Here is a 21808-nt window from a genome sequence, read left to right on the forward strand (position 1 = left end):
CAGGCTATGCGAGTGTTAGACACACGCCTTTGAGACTGTTAGAGTAGTTAACGGCAGGGTAGTTGATGCTTTACCATCAGAGGGTGTACCATATTTTGTGTTGAAAAATGATTCATGTCGCTACTTTACAAGGGAAATGGGTAGATCAGCTCTTGGTTCCCCGAAAACTGGAGAGGTTGGTGTTAGAAGCTGCCCATACGCATTTGTGGGGTGGCCATCTAGGGGAGAAAAAAACACTCCAACGCATCCAGTTAAGGTTCTTTTGGCCCGGCATCTATGCTTCCGTTAAGAGGTATTGTCAGGAATGCCCAGTTTGCCAGCGAATAGCCCCACGGCCAGAGTTTAGAGCTCCACTGGTACCCCTCTCTATCATTTCCGTACCTTTTGTGCGGATTGGTATGGATCTGATAGGGCCAGTGGAAAAATCTGCTTGGGGGCACCAATACATATTGGTGGTAGTTGATTATGCCATCAGATACCCAGAGGCTATACCTCTGCGCAATATGAAATCTAGCACTATTGCCAGAGAACTACTAACCATGTATACCCGGTTAGGAATACTGAAAGAGGTCCTAACGGATCAAGGTACACCTTTCGTGTCTAAACTCATGAAAGATTTATGTTGGTTGCTAAACGTAGACAGGATTACCACCTCAGTGTACCACCCGCAGACAGATGGCCTGGTAGAAAGATTTAATAAAACCCTTAAACAAATTATAAAGAGGGCAGTGTTACAAGAAAAATGAGATTGGGATCTGCTCCTACCTTACTTGATGTTTGAGGTCAGAGAGGTACCCCAATCCTCTAGAGGGTTTAGTCCCTTTGAGCTCCTCTATGGGAGACAGCCCAGAGGAATTCTAGATCTCTTAAAATAAGGGTGGGAAGAACAACCATGCCAGAACCCTAATGTCGTTCAGTTTGTGGCCCAGTTATACGGCCGATTAAGGCAGAATGCGCCACTACTGAACAAACACATGGAAAGGGCCCAACAATGTCAGAAACAGAGGTATGATGTCACCTCAGTTAACCGGTCCTTTAATCCGGGAGATAAAGTGTTAGTGCTGGTGCCCACCACAGAAAGCAAGATGTATGCACAATGGCGGGGGCCCTATGAGATCATCGAGGCAGTGGGACCGGTCAATTACAGGGTCCGACAGGAGGGTAGAAGGAGGGAGGTGCAAATCTACCATGTAAACCTGCTAAAACCCTGGAAGGAAACTGCCAATCGGCCCACTTTGGTAGCTAAAAAGATTTCAGAATGCCAGGTACCCACGGAAGTCATGCTTACTCTTGAACAGAAACGGGAAGTGGTGAACTTGGTGAAACACTACCAAGATGTGTTTTCTGCCATTCTGGGAAAGACACAGATCATCCAACATGATGTTGTGACTTCACCCGAGGTGGTCATTAAACAGAGGCCATATTGCATACCCGAAGCAAAGCGGGCAGCGGTAAAGCAGGAGGTGGAAGAGATGTTACGCCTAGGGGTTATCGAGGAATCCACCAGTGAGTGGAATAATCCAATTGTCCTAGTACCGAAGCCTTCAGGTGCCTTACGGTTCTGCAATGACTTCCGTAAATTCAATCAAGTGTCCCGATTTGATTCCTACCCTATGCCCAGGGTGGATGAGTTAGTAGAAAATTTAGCCAATAGTCAATATCTCACTACACTTGATTTGACAAAAGGTTATTGACAGATTCCACTAACAGAAGCTGCTAAGGCAAAAACAGCCTTCTATACCCCAGAAGGCTTATTCCAATATAAAATGCTCCCATTTGGTTTACATGGTGCCCCAGCAACCTTCCAGAGAGCTATGAATAAGTTGCTGCGGCCCCACAGGGAATATGCGGCTGCATATTTAGATGACATCGTTATTTTCAGCTCGGAATGGGAGTCACACCTACCAAAGGTAGAAGCCGTTTTACAGTCTATACGGGCACATGGGTTTACCGCCAACCCCGAGAAATGTGCCATTGGTATGATTGAGGCCAAGTATTTGGGGTACATTGTGGGCAGAGGACAGGTTAAACCTCAGCCTAGTAAGGTAGAAGCAGTCCTCACCTGGTCCAGACCTAAATGTAAATCACAACTTAGAACATTTCTCGGTTTGGTCAGATATTATCGCAGGTTCATTCGAGATTTCGCCGCTAGAGCGGCTCCACTAACCGAATGTCTTAAAAAAACAATTCCCAGACAAGATAATGTGGTCTGGACCAGTGGAAACTGTTTGGCAAGATTTAAGACGAGCCTTGTGTACTGAGCCTATCTTACAAGCTCCTAACTTTAAAAAGCAATTTGTGTTACAAACGGATGACTCTGGGACAGGATTAGGAGCAGTCCTATCCCAAGAGGTAGATGGAGAGGAGAAGCCCATCCTCTATCTGAGCTGTAAATTATTGCCCAGGGAGCGCAGGTACTCAACTGTGGAGCAGGAGTGCTTGGCCATTAAATGGGCAGTTGAGTCATTAAGATATTATTAATTGGGACAAGAGTTTTTGTTGGTCACAGACCATGCACCCTTACAGTGGATGCATACAAACAAAGAGGTGAATGCTCGTGTGACCCGTTAGTTTTTGGTTTTGCAGCCATTTAAGTTTGAGGTGAGGCATCGTCCGGGGAAACAGCACCTCAATGCCGATGCCCTTTCCAGGAGGTTTGTAGGTCCTGTTCCTCCAAGCAACCCTATGGTGAAACTAGGGGAGGAGGAAGAAGGCGAGGTGGGTGACCTCTGGAAGGTGGTGGAAGGCTGTGTACCTGGGCAGATGATACAGATGGGGGTGGGCGAGGCGGAGAGCTCGCCTGAAAATAGTGTAGCTTCACCAGGGTGGTTGAAGCTAAGGGGGGAGGAGTGTGGCAGAGATAGCAGTTGTCCATGTTAAAGTAATGTGGAGGGTCCAGACCAGGTTTTAGAAGCAGTAGCAGACTCCCAGGTGTGTGATCAGCAGCACCTGGAATTTCCTGATATAAGGGTTTCCAGGACAGAGTCACCTTGCTCTTAACGGTGGAATAGCTAGGTGATAGGCCGGGTTGTGTGGGTTAGACTAGGGACCACTGGAGCCTATCAAGAGTCTGCTATGCTGTGAGTACCTGTATGCTACTGCCTGTAATACCGACTGTATGGAATTAACTTGCTATGTGGTGACCTGCTGTGCAAAATAAACACCGAAAGTGTTCATCTGAGTCCCCGCGCATGTGATCCTTGTCACAAGATATATATATATATATATATATATATATATATATATATGTGTTGGGGGGATGCACTTTTATGCGTATGTTTTTAGATTTGCTTGTATAAAGATCTAGTTGTATTATATAAGATATATAAGATTGTATAAGATTTAATTGTATAGAAATTTTCTGCCACGTAGATATACTTCAATTTTTATGAGCGCAAATTCCACTAGTTGTGTCTTAAGGGGGGTCATTCCGAGTTGATTGCTCGCTGCCGATTTTCGCAGTGCAGCGATCAGGTAAAAAACTGCAAAACTGCGCATGCGTATGCACCACAATACGCACGCATGTCGTACGGGTACAAACAGCATCGTTGCTGTGCAATGCTTCTACCGACGAATCCATTTCAGGGCGGGTATCTGACGTCAGAATCATCGCACAGGATAAGTAACTACAGGGTTGGTCTTGTTTTGCACAAAATGTTTTCGTACCGCTTGGCTGCACATGCGATTGCACACTTGCAAAGCGAAAATACATTCCCCCGTGGTCGGCGACAATGCGTTTGCAAGGCTGCTAAAAGTAGCTAGCGAGCGATCAACTCGGAAAGAGGGTCTACATTGGTACGATGATCCATTAGTAACAATTTTTGGAATAATGTGGAATACCTTGAATGCATAAACAATTAGCATTTTGTGGCATGGGTGGCAACACACTGAGACCTGGGCATGTAGTAGAATTATATGTAATTAGCTAATATAAGTGTACATTAAATATGTAATTGACACAAGCACTGCTTCCAAAGAAGATGAGCTTCACTTGTAAAATGTCATTTTATGTAACGAGGGAACAAAAGGTCATTCTTATACTCACACAGAAATGTGCACTGATTTCTTACATACTATCATTGTTATATGGCTGGGGTGTTGTATTTTCCTATAGTTGAAATAAAGGACATCGCACTGTGGAGAAATAGACATTATTATTATTATTATTATTATTATTACAGGTTGAGTATCCCATATCCAAATATTCCGAAATACGGAATATTCCGAAATACGGACTTTTTTGAGTGAGAGTGAGATAGTGAAACCTTTGTTTTTTGATGACTCTATGTACACAAACTTTGTTTAATACACAAAGTTATAAAAAATATTGTATTAAATTACCTTTAGACTGTGTGTATAAGGTGTATATGAAACATAAATGAATTGTGTGAATGTACACACACTTTGTTTAATGCACAAAGTTATAAAAAATATTGTCTAAAATTACCTTCAGGCTGTGTGTATAAGGTGTATATGTAACATAAATGCATTCTGTGCTTAGATTTAGGTCCCATCACCATAATATCTCATTATGGTATGCAATTATTCCAAAATACGGAAATATCCCATATCCAAAATACCTCTGGTCCCAAGCATTTTGGATAAGGGATACTCAACCTGTATTACAAGTTACCAGCCTGTCAAAACGATAGAACAACATAACAGTAATGTCAGCGCCAGCGGCTGTGCGTGCCCGAATGGATCAAAAATGTAATTGCTCTGTCGGGCACCATCTAGTGGCCGCCGCCATGCTGAACACTTGAAATCCCCCATAGAGGTGAGGGAAATCATCTGCCTTTTATCATATAGGATTATTAGTATTATTATATTATCATGGAGAGTTACACTTTTTTTTGTGTCCTCCCCTTAAGCCTAAATTCATTTGTAGTCGAATGAGGCACTGAATCGTATAAAGGTGCTCCTGTATCTGCAATATAAATTAGCAATGTGGTTCTAGAAATAATTTATTACTGTATGTCAAATAGAATAAGACAGAATGAAGTACAGGAGCCTCAAAGCAGTCAACAGATGAGTGAAACTGCAGCACAATTTTATGTTTATAGCTCGGGTGATGACAGTTAATTCATTCTGCTGCGTGCAGGGCCGTAACTAGGAGTGTGCGAGCGGTGGCTCCATACAGAGAGCAGAGCCGTGGTGGTGGCACCGTCGCTGCCCCACAGTCCATGCATCTGGCTAGCAGGGTATCAGAAATATTTATTTTATTGATAGGGATGATTCTCAAGAGCTAGGAGGTTGCATGTGATGTTTCCACTTTTGCCCAGTGCATTTCTTCAAATGTTCTTACCTTTCTGCAAACCAAGACACAATTGTGCAAAGACAATTTCGGAGATAGTACAATAGGTGTGTGGTGTGAATTGCGCTGGGTGAACCATCTGGTGCCCTTTGTAAATTACACTCTCAGTCTTTCATATGCTTAAAAGTAAATGGTTGCTCACGAAATTGCACAATTCTGTGGTTTGATAAAGGCGGGTACACACTACCCAATGTTTAAATGCCGGTGGTGAACGACTATATCGTTGAACAATATAGTGTTCAACGATATGGGGGGTCATTCCGAGTTGATCGCTCGCTAGCAACTTTTTGCTGTGCTGTGATCAGATAGTCGCCGCCTATGGGGGAGTGTATTTTCGCTTTGCAAGTGTGCAAACGCTTTTGCAGCCGAACAGCAGAAAAAAGTTTTGTGCAGTTTCTGAGTAGCTCTGGACTTACTCAACCGCTGCGATCACTTCAGTCTTTTTGGTCCCGGAATTGACGTCAGACACCCGTCCTGCAAACGCCTGGAAACGCCTGCGTTTTCCCAAACACTCCCAGAAAATGGTCAGTTGACACCCATAAACGCCCTCTTTCTGTCAATCACCTTGCGATCGGCTGTGCAAATAGATTCATCGTTAAATCCATCGCCCAGCACAGATCCGCTTTGTACCCGTACGGCGCACCTGCGCATTGTGTTGCATACGCATACGCAGTTTTGTTGAGTTTTAACCTGATTGCAGCGCTGAAAAAAGTTGCTAATGAGTGATCAACTCGGAATGACCCCCATAGTACGTACACACTGAACGTTATCGTTCAACGATAACGTTCAGTGATGTCATCGCCGGCATTCTCGAACATGCAGGCCCGACATTGATGGGTTGAGCTGCATGTCAGTTCAAGATTGGTGAATGCTGAACAACGTGTGGGAGCACGCATCGGTCACCAATATTACCGCCATACACACTGGACGATTTCAGGCTAAAAATAAACGATAACGACATAAATGTCGTTATCTTTTATTTTTATTCAGAAATCGCCTAGTGTGTACCTCCCTTAACACTTATTAGATAATTGTGCATTCTACCTAATTTACTGCAATATCAAGAAAGGAAATATAAGAATAAGAGAACTCAGATTTGAATTTGTTTATATTTATGTTGTCTCCTGTCTTTCTAATCTTATGTGAGGCAAAACTGCCACCTAGTGGTGATTTTTAGTAAAGGCTGTCATACACATTAGAATGAATAAACATTGCATTAGTTCTGACAGATTTTTTTGGTAAATTCAGATATGTTCATGTACTCTGATACACTTTAAATTAATCTTTTGCATAAACCACATGTCATATTAAATAGGCCAATGAAATTGAGTATTGATGTTATTCAATTTTCTAACTTAAATAAAAATTAAATAAGAATAATTTTAAGCAAAAAAATTGTTTTTATATACCTAGTATACAAATTTCATTTTTAAAACGAAAAATGACTAAAATATTGGGCCTGATTCAGCATCAGTTGTTAAAGTGCGGAAATTGCTATTTGGCAATTTTTGCACTTCTGCGCATGCACGCACGCCGCTGTGCGAGGACTTATGGTGCCCATACACTTGTGCGATGTGCATGCACCGGCAGTTCAGGTTAGATAGATTGCATGGTAATCACGTGATGGGCACATCACCGCTGAGTGGGAGCGTCCTCTGGCCGCTCAAGGCGGATGCCCATTGCGCATCGCGATATATCGCATGTGTTTTTAAAAGCACATGCAATCACACTGCGATGCGATAAATATTAAGTGCAGCACTTAATATTTTGTGACGCGACATTCGACCGGCGTGCCCACGCATCGTGTCGCAAGGTGCACAATATGTACATACAATCCTTCCATTTATCTCACAGATGCGCTCGAAATCGAAGGATTGTATGCCATATCGCACAAGTGTATGGGCTACATAAGATTGCAATTGTATGCAATCGCAATCTAAGTCCTTGCAGGGGGGCGACGCAGCCATTTGCGGCGTTTGGGGGGTTCGGTCCGGACAACAGAGGCATGTCCAGACTGTTTGTGGGGCGGGCCGCGGCAGCTGTGTGACATCACACACAACCACTGTGACCCAAAATATGGTGGCCTGATGTCTGCCAGACGACCTTGCCCTGAGCGGCACCCTGCATGCTAGAGAAAAGAGTTGTAGTTTTGCGATTTCTCGCAAAATTAGGCCCATATTCATTATGGCATTATGGGCCTGAATTAGTAGGAAAACAATTGCATATTGAATTGAATGACTGTCAGAAAACTACTTTTAAAATTTAACTTTTTACTATATAAAAAAGAAGTTTTAATAATGTAATTCATTTTTCCTGTACCTTACAGTTTTTATTACACCCTTCTTTATATTTAATCCATTTTAATATTACCGGTACTTATTTTGCAGAATGTGTTGCAATGACAATTTTTTTTTCTTTTCAATATTAAGTTTTTATAAAATTTATGTAACATAAAGAAAGAAGCAGGGTACAGAAATTAAAAAAGGGGAAAGGAGTGGTGGGGAGGTACTGTACACGAATATTAGGTACACAAACACAATTATAAAGTAAATTCACAAAGACTAAAAAGCATGACAGATTTTAATTAACACTGAACATTAAGAAAGCCTAACTTTATGAAAAATGCTCTTTCTCCTGCTTCTTTCTAGAATAAGCTGTAATTCTTACTGAAAACATGTTTTACAGTGTTTAACATCATTTTGAACAGTTTTATATATAAATAAATTGTAATAATAATAATAATAATAATAATAATAAAATGAACCCGTGAGACTGATGAATATATTTTATAGCTAACATTTCTTCTTTACACATCTAATAATGTAACGTTACAGAAAATCTATTTATGCTATCAATTTCAGATGAAAATTTACAAATAATGCCAAATTTATCAAATTGCTGAAAATTTCACAAATTGACTAAAGATGAGTGAAGTTGCAGTAGAACTTACTGAACTTGGGTGGTCATTCCGAGTTGATCGCTAGCTGCAGTTGTTCGCAGCGCAGTGATCAGGCTAAAAAACGGTGTATGCAGCGCAATGCGCACGCGCGTCGTACGAGCACAATGAACGATGCAGTTTTGCACAGGGTCTAGCGAAGCATTTCTGTCGCACTGGTGGCCGCAGTGTAACTGGCATGAAGTGGGCGTTCCTGGGTGTCAACTGACCGTTTTCAAAGAGTGTTCAGAAAAACGCAGGCGTGCCAGGAAAAACGCAGGCGTGGCTGGGCGAACGCTGGGCGGGTTTGTGACGTCAAAACAGGAACTGAATAGTCTGAAATGATTGCAAGCGCTGAGTAGGTTTTGAGCTACTCTGAAATTGCACAAAAAAACTTTGTAGCCGTTCTGCGATCCATTCGTTCGCACTTCTGCTAAGCTAAAATACACTCCCAGTGGGCGGCGCCATAGCGTTTGCACGGCTGATAAAAACTGCTAGAGAGTGATCAACTCGGAATGACCACCTTGGGGCCTAATTCAGAGTTGATCGCAGCAGCAAATTTGTTAGCAGTTGGGCAAAACCATGTGCACTGCAGGGGGGGGGCAGATATAACATGTGCAGAGAGAGTTAGATTTGGGTGGGGTGTGTTTAAACAAATCTAAATTGCAATGTAAAAATAAAGCAGCCAGTATTTACCCTGCACAGAAACAAAATAACCCACCCAAATCTAACTCTCTCTGCACATGTTATATCTGCCACATCTGCAGTGCACATGGGGGGTAATTCGAAGTTGATCGCAGCAGGAAATCTTTTAGCAGTTGGGTAAAACCATGTGCACTGCAGGGGAGGCAGATATAACATGTGCAGAGAGAGACAGATTTGGGTGTGGTGAGTTCAATCTGCAATCTTAATTGCAGTGTAAAAATAAAGCAGCCAGTATTTACCCTGCACAGAAACAAAATAACCAACCCAAATCTAACTCTCTCTGCAAATGTTATATCTGCCCCCCCTGCAGTGCACATGGTTTTGCCCAACTGCTAAAAAATTTCCTGCTGCGATCAACTTGGAATTACCCCCATGGTTTTACTCAACTGCTAACAAATTTGCTGCTGCGATCAATTACCCCCTTAGACATATATTACATTTTGTAGTGGGGAAGGTTATTTTGCAGAGTTCAAGCATTGCTATCTTATTCTGCAATATGATATTGTTGAGGTTTAAGAAAGGAGAAATCAGAGCAGAACAAGAATTATAAGGGAATTGCGGGTGAAACACATGATAGGAATAAAAATTATAGGAACACTTAAGTTTTCGAGAAAATGGTTTTATAAATTCTGCCGATCTCTACTATCAGCAAATCAGCAATTCACTCTGACTCTGTCATGCAAATTGGTGAATTATTCATACACTTATGGTACAGTATATTTATATATTTTTACTTTGAGTTTAGGTGGGAGTTATTGATTGAACCCCTTTGATTTAGTGGCCTGCGGTAAGCCCATGACTAGCCCCGAGGCAACACATAATGCGGATTTCTGTATGCAGGAGGTGTGGGCCTAATTCAGATGTAGCTTCTCTTGTGATTGCCATTACTATCTTTTGCCATTTGCAGTTGTGACAATATGCTAATATGTAGGGCCATACTACAGCAGGTGGGGTGCCAGGGTGTCTGAGGTTGTGGGGCCCCCACTATTGCAGAGAGACAGTGCGCCGGAGTACGGGGATGTGGATTGGCGACAAGTGGGCATGGCTTCCAGCGCAATGCAGAGCCGGAGATCCACACCTCCCTTTTCATCATGCTGAGGCTTGTCCAGCACTCCCAAAGCTGCTGGACAGCCCCCAGCCTCTCCTGGAGCTGGCAGAGTCTGTGGCTGACCATCTTCCATTCTCCGCTTTCCAATCAAAGTAGCGGTGTCAGTCTCAGAGCGTTCTCCCCAATATCCCCGACCGTGGGACATTGCATCCCATGGGTGGGAAAGCTGGGAGGTATGCAATGCGTGGAAGCCACTAGTATGTGGGGACGGGACGGTCGTCTCCCTCACTTAATCTGGCCATGCTAATATGAGCAGAAGCTAACCTAAGCATAGGGACGCCCACTGCTGTCCCATAATTTCCATACGACTGCATACAACTACTGATACATCGGTACCATCATTGCAACTCGGGTCATGTCGCAAATTCTGAGAGGTATATTTACTAAGATGCAGGTTTATAGAAGTGTATAAACACACACTTTAGTAAATATACCCGAGTGCCTCTGTAGATGCGCAGGCTGAGCTGCTTTCATGGGACGCAGGGGACTCTCCATTAGCAAGTAAGATTGCAACTGTTAATTTATGAACACCCAGGAAATGCCATGACATGCCTGCGTTTACCCAACCACTTCCTTTTACCACCCTCAAATGCTGTCTACCTGTCCTTAACTTTGCAACTAATCCCTTGGTGTGACCGCCATAGCAATTAAATCACTGTGCATGCGCACTGCGGCTCGGACACGTGAGCAGTATGAAAACATTGACCGATTTGCATACAATAGCCTCTTTGCAACACCATCTGAATTAGGCCAATTAAGTGTTGCCTTGGGGCTAGTCGTGGGCTTACCGTTGGTAGCTATTTGAATAGCTCCGGCCACTGTAACTGGGAGCTTGAGCCAGATGGCAAAGCCCGCCAACTTAATAAATTCTCCCCATAAACTGATTGTATCACCTTCGATAACTTGTGGCCAGTTTGAATGCACTTACACATGACAAACGGGTATTTATCATTTACTTTTTAGTGTATTATGCAAAAATGGATTCCTTACTTCACACTGAGTTTTCTTTCTACCGCAAATAAATAATTTTATAATTTTTAAAGGTCCGTTTTATTAGTACACAAAGCAGGAGTGGTATACTGCATTCACAATATTTAAAATGTAGTTTGTCTTTACTGAGATGTAATTGTGTGTGAGTGTGTGTGTGTTGGGGGGAGGGAGGGGGGGCGGGTGTTTACATTAGGGGAAAGGACTGACTGGTGACTTTCCCAACCAACACATCTCTGCACCACCCTAAACCGGGCTGTCTCTCTCTCTCCTTCTTTTTGGGCCTAATTCAGACCTGATCGGTGCTGTGTGTTTTCGCACAGCAGCCTATCAGGACTGATCTCCGCAGTGCGCTGGCGTATGCCAGACAGCCGACTGCTGTCTCAGCCCTGAGACTGCCTCTGCCTGCGTTTGGCCGCAGTTTTAGGGGCGCGGTCCGGGCAATGCAGACGTGCCCGGACGTGCGGGGGCTGGCCGCGGCGGCTGCATGACGTCACACGCAGCCGCTGTGACCCTCACAGTGATGAGTAGCTCCCTGCCAGCATGCGGGAGCTGCACAGGTAGGAAGCTACTCCTAAAGTACAAAAGCATCACCGCTGTGCAATGCTTTTGTACTTGTGTGGAGAAGGAAGGGGGGGGAGGGGGCCTGACATGTGGGGCGGACTAGCCCTGTACTGGGCGTCCCCCCGCATTTCTGTGTGACTGATCTCTGTACACCACCACCACCACAATGTCTTATCTGCCCCCCTTCCCCCAGACTACACAGATTGGGATACTGAACCTGTGTAGCCTGTTTTACTTCATCATAAAGATTAGTGGCACGGTTTTGTAGTATCTATGCCCCTAATGCTGACAGTAAATCATATGTCTTGTCTATTACTATGCTGCACCGATGACACAGCTTTAGTATTAGGAGGCGACTTTAATGTGGTTGTCTCATTTAATGGATAAGCAAATCTCTGCTTGAGGATTTTCCTTCAAAGACTTTTTTTTTTATATAATATTTTTATTGAGACACCACAATATAACAAACCGGGTCGGAAATACAATCAAATCAGAATATCCGAAAAGAAGTTTACATTGACATGTATAGAGAAATCGCAACATTATAGTAAAGCATTACTTGTACAAAACAATAAAAGCCATTTCAATGCATTTTAATTCTATCATGTAGCACGGCAGTACCAGGAGAGGCCGCTGAACAATTGCACCCTATTCAGTCAGAGTGACAGGTGGGTCCTGAGCTGCTAGCCTCATGAGATACAATGTGGTATTCTTGAGGCTAAAATGAATTTGTTGTCTCGTAGGGAATGGAAGGGATGCTATAGACGAGTCCCAGAGAACAAAGAAACGTTCAACTTGTTTGCCTTTGTCCACAATAGCTTCTACCCGGTCCATTTTAAACATAAAGTGAAACTTGGACAAGAATAGAGGAATTTGTGTAGGAGTGTTGTCAATCCAGCCCTGAAGGATCGTCTTTTTCCCTGCCGCGCTAAGGCTAATAGCAATTGTTTACTTTCTAAAGTCATTCGGAGAGTAGGGTCAGATACACCTAATATAGCCCATTCAGGGGTAAAAGGCACAAACGTGACAAGTTTAGCTTCAGCGTAACACCTAATGAGATGCCAGAAATACCGTATGATGGGACAAGACCAAAGACAATGGTAATTGTCCTCTTCTGCTTGATGACACTTTGGACATGTATGGGTGTTGGAAGTTCCCATATGGAAACGCCGAAGAGGGGATAAGTAAGTATTATGGTAAATGTTCAGGAAAAGTTCAGTGTACATACTAGCTTTGAGAACCTTTCGTGAAAACAAAAGGGCCTTTTCCAGTGTTATGGTCAAGGAGGGAAAGTGGGTCAGCCATTTAGACATTCCTCCCGCCACCTCCGCATGGTTAATAATATTTCTCAGGAAAGTATAATGGACAGAAATAGCCATATGCTGAGGCAACAGGAGTGTCAGAGAGTTGTCTAACGAACTATTCCATCACCAGCCGAAGTGAGTGAGAACGTGTGTAATGTAAAACTGTGTTCGTAGAAATGCCAATGGATAGGGCTTACCATGGCATATTGGAACAATACTTCTGAGTAATGCAGGGGACGTTTATCCTTTATTGAGACCAAGGAACGCAAATTGTGAATACCTGTCAATCTCCACAGAGTGAAGGGGTGAGCAGCCATGCCATCCAGAAAGTCAGGGTTGCGAATTAAAGGAAAGTGAAGGGAATGGTATTGGTTTAGACCTGCATTATGACACAGTATATGCCAAAATTTCCTAGTAGTCCATAAAAGGGGATTCAACTTTATGGAGTCAGGCATTTCCTGGTCATGTAGGTGGAGAAAACATGTTAGGCTTACTGTGAAGATATTGGGTTCAAAATCACTCAGTCACGGTGGTAGATGAAAAACCAACAGTGGTTTATTGACAGAATAGGTCAGTTCAGCACACTTCTGTGATCCAATTCTACACGACAATTCCCTCCTGGAACTCCTGACAGAACATTACTTCTTAGTCAGTCTCCTGCCACTCTCTCACCCTCTGTCTCACGTCCCCTCTTTGCTATTATCAAACCTTTGTCTTTCCTACAATAAGGCGACACCCCCAGACAGTTTCAGAGCAAACCTAGTTTCACATGTACAGGCATGTCCCCTAGGCCACAATAGATGTTAATTAAAGTAACCTTACTTAATCTGATTGTGTGGCCTGGAATCCATTGCGTGGGGAAGAATGAGGGGGGTGTATGGCCTGACCTCTGAGACTGGCTGCATCTACACAACAGCAAACACACAGGTTATCTGCGCAGTCATATGGGGGGAAACATTATTTTACAAACTATAACACAATAACCAATACATTCATATATATACATCGAAAACATAACTGTACCCTTGTAACAATAACATCATACAATATAATACAATATTGCCTAATACATAGCCAAATACAGATCAACAATCAGTGTAGTCCATGGGTCAGACCAGGGCTAGGGAAGTAGCTGCGTGTCTTTTACCACTGTGTGACACAACGCGCCAGCTGTGTTGTCACATTTCCTCCCTCTACTTCCAAGCCCGGTGTCCTGGGTGGCTTAAGCTTGCTGAGAGTAATGGTATTCTCCTGTACCCTGGGTATTTGTACCGAGGGATTTCCTGGGCTTGCTCGGCGCTTGGTCTGGTTCCTGCTGACGGGACAGGCCATCTGCGTTCCCGTGATCTCTGCCCTTTTTATGAGAGATAGAGAAATTGTATAGTTGTAGGGCTAAGCTCCATCTCAGCAGTCGTCCATTGTCTCCGGCAGTGCGCTGTAACCAACTAAGGGGACTGTGGTCTGTTACCACTGAGAACTCGCGCCCGTACACATATGCCTGCAATTTCTTGAGTGCCCAGACTATGGCCAGGCACTCCTTTTCAATAGTGGCATAGGCTATCTCACGGTCCATAAGTTTTCGGGAGAGAAAGGCAACTGGGTGTTCACAACCATCCTCCCCTACTTGGCTCAACACAGCTCCTATTCCACAACCCGAGGCATCTGTTTGCACAATGAACCGCCGGCGGAAGTCGGGGGCTGCTAACACTGGGGATTGGGACAAAATGTCCTTCAGCTGGGAAAAAGCCTGCTCACACTCTGGGCTCCAGTCAATTTGTCGGGTGTATTTTTTTGTTGTTAGGTCAGTCAGGGGTTTGGCAATGGTGCTGTACTGGGGCACAAATTTACGGTAGTACCCTGCTGTTCCAAGGAAGGCCCGCACCTGCTTTTGGTTAGTGGGCCGAGGCCATTTCAGGATGGCCTCAATTTTAGCTGGCTCTGGACGAATATGGCCTCCGCCAACCCTATGCCCGAGGTACAACACCTCTGCCATCCCCATCTGACATTTGTCAGGTCTGATTGTTAACCCTGCCTTGCTGATCCGTGCCAACACCTGGGCCACATGCTGCAGATGCTCCTCCCATGTCTGACTAAAAATGGCTATGTCATCAAGGTATGCCTGGGCAAAGTCCTGACACCCTGTCAGTAGGTGATCTATGGTACGCTGAAAGGTGGCTGGGGCATTCTTCATCCCAAAGGGCATGGCAGTAAATTCAAAGAGCCCAAATGGGGTGCTGAATGCAGACCTCTCCTGTGCCTCCCTGGTAAGGGGTATCTGCCAGTATCCTTTGCTAAGATCCAGAGTGGATACATAGCGTGCCATTCCCAACCTGTCTAACAGCTCATCTACCCGGGGTATGGGGTATGCGTCTGTCACTGTCACCTCGTTCAGCCTCCTATAGTCCACGCAGAAGCGGGTACTGCCATCTTTCTTGGGCACTAGGACTACGCTGGCGGCCCAGGGACTATGGGACGGTACAATAACACCAAGCGCCAGCATTTCATCGACCTCCCTTTTGATCATATCAATCACCCTGGGGTTCACCCGATAAGCGGGTTGCCTAGTGGGCCGAGCCTCCCCGGTGTTGACATGATGGGACACTACATGAGTGCGCCCTGGCCTGCTTGTGAATTGTGGCCTCTCTACCTCCAATACCTCCCTCATCTGTAGGGCCTGGGTTTCTGTTAATTGCGAGCCTATGGGAACCGCCTCCACTCCTAGGTCCCTCTTGGTGGCTGCTAGAATGTCAGGGATGGGGTCAGTCTCTGGGTCATCCATAGGTGGGCAACAAATTGCCACCGCCCCTATCTCCCTGGTGACATATTTCTTTAACCTATTTATGTGGTAGGTACCCACCCGCTTCCCTGTTTGGTCTAGGGCAATAATGTAATCTACCCGTCCCTGCCGATCCACTACAGTATAAGGCCCTGCCCAGGTCGCTTGTAACTTATGCTTTCGGGCAGGTACTAGCACCATCACTTTCTGTCCAACCTCTAGTTCCCTGTCCTGCGCTCGTTGGTTATAGTACCGGCACTGTCTTTCCTGCGCGCCCAGGGTGTGGTCATGCGCAAGCTGCATCAGCCTGTGCAGTTTCTCCTTCATTTGGACTACATATTCCAAGATGGGAACCTCAGGTTCCTGAAATGACCCTTCCAAGCTTTCCCTGACTAGGTCAAGTGGTCCCCTTACCCTTCGGGCATATAGTAACTCAAAAGGAGAGAATCCGGTTGAATCCTGCGGCACTTCGCGATACGCGAATAATAGCTGTTGCAAGGACTTCTCCCAGTCTCCCCCCTCCGATTCAGCAAATGCCCGCAGTAACTGCTTTAGGGTCGAATTGAATCTCTCACAGAGACCATTAGTCTGGGGGTGATAAGGGGTGGTGCGTAAGGGATGGACCCCAAAGTTGTCCCATACTGTCTGCAGCAATTCCCCTTGAAATTGCGTACCCTGATCAGTAACTACTTCTTGGGGAAATCCTACGCGACTAAAAATATCCATAAGAGCCTGGGCGATATGTTCAGCATCTATGGATGCCAGTGCCACTGCCTCAGGGTATCTAGTCGCGTAATCAACTACAGTCAGTATGTATCTCTTTCCTGTTCGGCTCGGTTTCTTAAAAGGCCCCACAATGTCCATGGCCACTCTCTTAAATGGCTCACTTATGACAGGCATGGGTTGTAGGGGAACCCGGCGTGGGGGTCCCCCGAGGCGTTGGCAGACCTCACATGACTCTCTATACTGTTTTACCTCCTGGTTAACCCCAGACCAGAAGAAATGTCGCAGCAGCCGGGCACGGGTTTTCCGAACCCCTAAGTGGCCTGCTAAGGGAAGGTCATGGGCAAGGGCCAGCAACCGGGCACGGTACTGCTGTGGAACAATCAACTGTTTTCTTAGGACCCCGGGCTCTAATGGGTCTGCTTTTGCTGGCACCCGGTACAGTCTCCCCTCCTCCCACATAATGCGATCCTCCTGAGGCCCCCAATCTGTTCGTCCCGCTGCCCTGCGGAGGCTAGCTAGGGAGGGGTCGGTCCGTTGGGCTTCCCTAAAGGCTACCCTATCTACTTCCCCCAGATTCTCATCACAGTCAGGCAAGTCTGGTACAGGGTTACTTACCGCCAACGGTTCACGGTTTGTGGCTGTCACTTCCACAGGGACTCCTGGTGCTGGCATGAGAGGGTCCTCATGCACTGTCTCCAATGCCTGTGCTTGGCTTCGGGTGATAGCTCCCACAAAGTAACTAGCCAATCCAGCACTCAGATCGTTGCCCAGAATGACGTGAGTGGGTAATCCATCCAAAAGTCCCACATTTACTTCTCCAGAGTCCAGGCCCCAGTCCAGGTGTACCCTTGCCATAGGTATTACAGTGATCTGCCCTCCTGCCATGGAAATTTTAACTTTCCTTTTCTTCAGTATCTGGCAGGGGGGAATTAATTCTGGCCGTATAAGGGTGATAGAAGCTCCAGAGTCTCTCAACCCTTGCAGCTCCTTCCCATTAACTTTTACAGGTTGTAGGTGGGTCTTCATATTATCCGGGGTGGATTTCCCAATAGCTGCTACCACCTCTACTTGGTATGCTACCTCCTCCGCCTCTGGCGCATCAGAAAAGTAGTCCACCTCGCCCGTTCCAAATGATTCGTGGCACACAGCCACCCGCGACATGGCAGATTGGGTACCTGGGAATGGCCGTCTTACACGTGTACAGTCACGAAGTAAATGCCCCACCTGGTCACAGTTGTAGCAGCGTCGGCTTGCAGGTGACGCTGGTCCCCGAGACCTTGAATTTCTGGCTAGGGAAGCTGGGGTATGTATTGGGGCCGGCCGGTGGGGGAGCAATGGTAGATCACGATCCTGTTGGGGCCGTCGGAGGGTTGTCCTCTCCTCTGTATTGGCACCTCTCCACCGAGGCCTGTTAGCGGTGAACTCATCTGCTAGGTGTGCTGCTTTTTCCGGAGTGGTAGGGTTCCGGTCTGCCACCCACTCCCTGATCTCTGGAGGCATCTTGTTTAGCAGCTGCTCCAAAATAAAAGCATTTTTAATGTCTGCTACAGTAAGGGCCTTCTTCACAGCCAGCCACTTATCACAGTTCCTCCGCAGCAAGTTATTGAACTCTATAAATGAGACATCTCCTTTCCGCGCCATAGACCGGAACTTTATGCGATACGATTCAGCGGTCACCGCATATCTGGCAAGCAGCACACTCCGTACCTCCTCATATACCAGGATCTGCTCTGGACTCAGGGCATGGAATGCCTCCAGTGCCCGCCCTCTCAGACTGGGTACCAAATATCGAGGCCACTCTGTTGCCTTAATTCCATGCATTATCATAACAGATTCAAACATCTGCAAATGAGTATCAATATCCGAACTGACCTCATCAAAAGGTGGGACCTCATTATACCTCAGCCGGGATGTCTGCCTTACCGCTACTGCCGGGGCGGTTATACCGGTTTGCGCCCCCAATGCGGCTCCCAGTACTGATGCTCCTTGTCCTAGGGCTGCCAGCAACTCCCGCAGCTGGTCTGTACTTCCAACGGCCAGTGCAGGGCTCGTTGTAGCAGTTCCAGTGGTTCCTTGACCCTCGGCCTGCTCTGGGATGCAGTCCTCATCATCCTCCTGCCCAGGGTGTTCTTGGTCCCATTCAGCTAGCTTTGCCATTAAGACTGCTCTGGTGTCCGATGCATTAAACTCAATCCGTCTTGTTCGACAGAGGTCCTGTAGTTGATCCTTCTTGCTGTATCGGTAGCATAGCGGGGCAGAATCCATTGCCTGCTGTGGTTTATACCTTTCTGCTGGTGTCTTGAGTGATCCCACCGCTGCCGCCAAATGTGAAGATATTGGGTTCAAAATCACTCAGTCACGGTGGTAGATGAAAAACCAACAGTGGTTTATTGACAGAATAGGTTATAACACAGTTCAGCACACTTCTGTGATCCAATTCTACACGACAATTCCCTCCTGGAACTCCTGACAGAACATTACTTCTTAGTCAGTCTCCTGCCACTCTCTCACCCTCTGTCTCACGTCCCCTCTTTGCTATTATCAAACCTTTGTCTTTCCTACAATAAGGCGACACCCCCAGACAGTTTCAGAGCAAACCTAGTTTCACATGTACAGGCATGTCCCCTAGGCCACAATAGATGTTAATTAAAGTAACCTTACTTAATCTGATTGTGTGGCCTGGAATCCATTGTGTGGGGAAGAATGAGGGGGGTGTATGGCCTGACCTCTGAGACTGGCTGTATCTACACAACAGCAAACACACAGGTTATCTGCGCAGTCATATGGGGGGAAACATTATTTTACAAACTATAACACAATAACCAATACATTCATATATATACATCGAAAACATAACTGTACCCTTGTAACAATAACATCATACAATATAATACAATATTGCCTAATACATAGCCAAATACAGATCAACAATCAGTGTAGTCCATGGGTCAGACCAGGGCTAGGGAAGTAGCTGCGTGTCTTTTACCACTGTGTGACACAACGCGCCAGCTGTGTTGTCACACTTACACTAGGAAGGAAGCCTTGGTCCAACAATGTGTTGGTGTATATTGAGTTATTCTGTAGCCAATCACGTAGATGCCTCAAAAGAGCGGCATGGTTATAGTTTACTATATTCTGGAAATTTATCCCCCCATTAGATTTTGGTTGAATGAGTTTCCGCAGTGCTTAGCGGGCTCGACCTCCTTTCCAGATGGGATCAGTACGAATTCCCGCCATACGGGATCCCGGCGGTCGGAATCCCGACACCGGAATCCAGACCGGCACAATCCCGACAGGGGGGCGAGCGCAACACAGCCCCTTGCGCTGTGGGCACGGTGCCTCGCTACGCTCGGCACACTAATTTATTCTCCCTCTATGGGTGTTGTGGACACCCACAGAGGGAGAATATATCTGGATTGTGCCGGTCGGGATTCCGGTGTCGGTATACCGACTGCCTGGATTCCGTCCGGCGGGATCTTGACCGCATCCCTTCCAGATACATCTACGAAAGAATGCATTCATTTGTTGTACATCTGACTTGGTCAATAAGACCGGGAGTATTTGCAGCGGATAAAGCAAACGTGGAATAGCTACCATCTTGAGGCTACCGGGGCGGGTAGGACAGTGGAAGACGTTCCCACCTTTTCTTCAAGGACATTTTAATGATGCAATCATTAAGATCCTCCCAAAGCCAGGTAGAGACTTCACATTGCCAACTTATTACAGCCCCACCTCCTTATTAAACGTCGACTATAACTGTTTGCCCACATATTAGCTTAAAACTATAAACTAGTAGTCTTGTCTTTGTTCTGCAGGGTTTAAACAGGTTTTTGTGATTAGAAAATCTGGGGGATATTTAGAGTTGGAGTTCGCAAAATCTGCGACCATACTACTCACATGCTGGGGGGCCTCCCAACACGTGTGGTGCCACCCAATGATGCTATCACAATTCAATTGCAATCACATCGCAAAAACCTCAAATAGAGGTTGACCCCTGCCTACGCAACCTGGCTGTAAATGCAGGTGACGTCTTTGGCCTGTCCCAAAAACTGCCATATCGCGTCTGTGTTTCTGCTCCCCCTCCCCCCCCCCCCCTCAATGCCTCATTGTCGCCCCCAGGCACCCGTCGCCTGTCAATCACCATGCGATTGCATCCTTTTCGGTATGCGATCACATGGTAAAGGGTCGGACATGTGCACTGTAGCCGCTATGCATGCACAGACTCGCTGGATGCGCCCGCTGCATGCAAACACAGCAGCTGCGTCCAGGTCTGAATGAGGCCTTCTATCTCCAATATCGGCAATATCCTGACAGCTTTGCAAAGCCTTAATTTTCATGAAGATGATTTGAACATCCTTTTATCATTAGACACTGAGGAATCATTTGATTTTGTGGTCTGGGATCATCTCTATGAAAACTTATCTAGATGGTTTTCCCCCCAAATCACAGCTCTTAGCCACACAATGAATTCTGCTTCTTCATTAAGTATAATGGCTAGTGGTCTAATCTCTCTACCTTTCTCCATTCAGCGTGGCACCCGATAGGGCTGCCCCTCTCACCATTTTTATTTGCGGACGCCCTTCTGTTTCTTTACCTGCTCTTTTGGAGGATATTTTTTGTGTTGGATGCTTTGCAGGATTCAAGATTAACCTACAGAAAACTGAACTTCTCCCCTGGATGCACCCTGACCTGCTGCAGAATGACCCTATCCTTTCATCCCATTTCCATATTTCTAAGTAAGTGATCGCTCTCTTTCTTTACTTTGCAGAGTTGCAGCTGAAGAGCTGGCCTACTCCCTCCACTTGCTTCCCATGTACCATGTATTAATTCCGGCCAAATGCAAAGGTGGTCTTGGCCTCCACAACATTGTTGCATTTTCTAAAAGTGGGTGCTTTTTAGAACTGGCCACTTGAGAAAATGCAACTACAGTATATCGGGGAGGCCAATGTTGCCATAATGTCCCTTTAATCCGGGATACCTATGATTTATACAGGTTCTGTGGCTGGCTAAATTAAAGCCTGCATTTCACCTGGTTTTAATTGTCCACAGAAACTGTGTAAATAATAGGTGTTCTGGATTAAAGGGATATTATGGCATGGCTACACTTTTAGATACTTCTCTGACTGGTGCTTAGGACTTGATTATTTTACCAACCCATCTATAGAAGTATTTTTATAGTCCCCATATTTCACACCCGTGTTGCTAAATACTCCTTGACCTAATCTCCCCAAAGATGTCCTCACTGAAGTCCTTCTCAAAGACACATATAAGGCATGGATTACTTTTATACAAACATCTAGTTTTGGACACTCATTTTAATATGCAACCATTTGGGGCATCCCATATTTTTCACCTTTTTTTTCATTTTCAAACTCCCACTACTGGATAT

This window comes from Pseudophryne corroboree, chromosome 5 (assembly GCF_028390025.1).
Source record: "Pseudophryne corroboree isolate aPseCor3 chromosome 5, aPseCor3.hap2, whole genome shotgun sequence".
Taxonomy (NCBI): Eukaryota; Metazoa; Chordata; class Amphibia; order Anura; family Myobatrachidae; genus Pseudophryne; species Pseudophryne corroboree.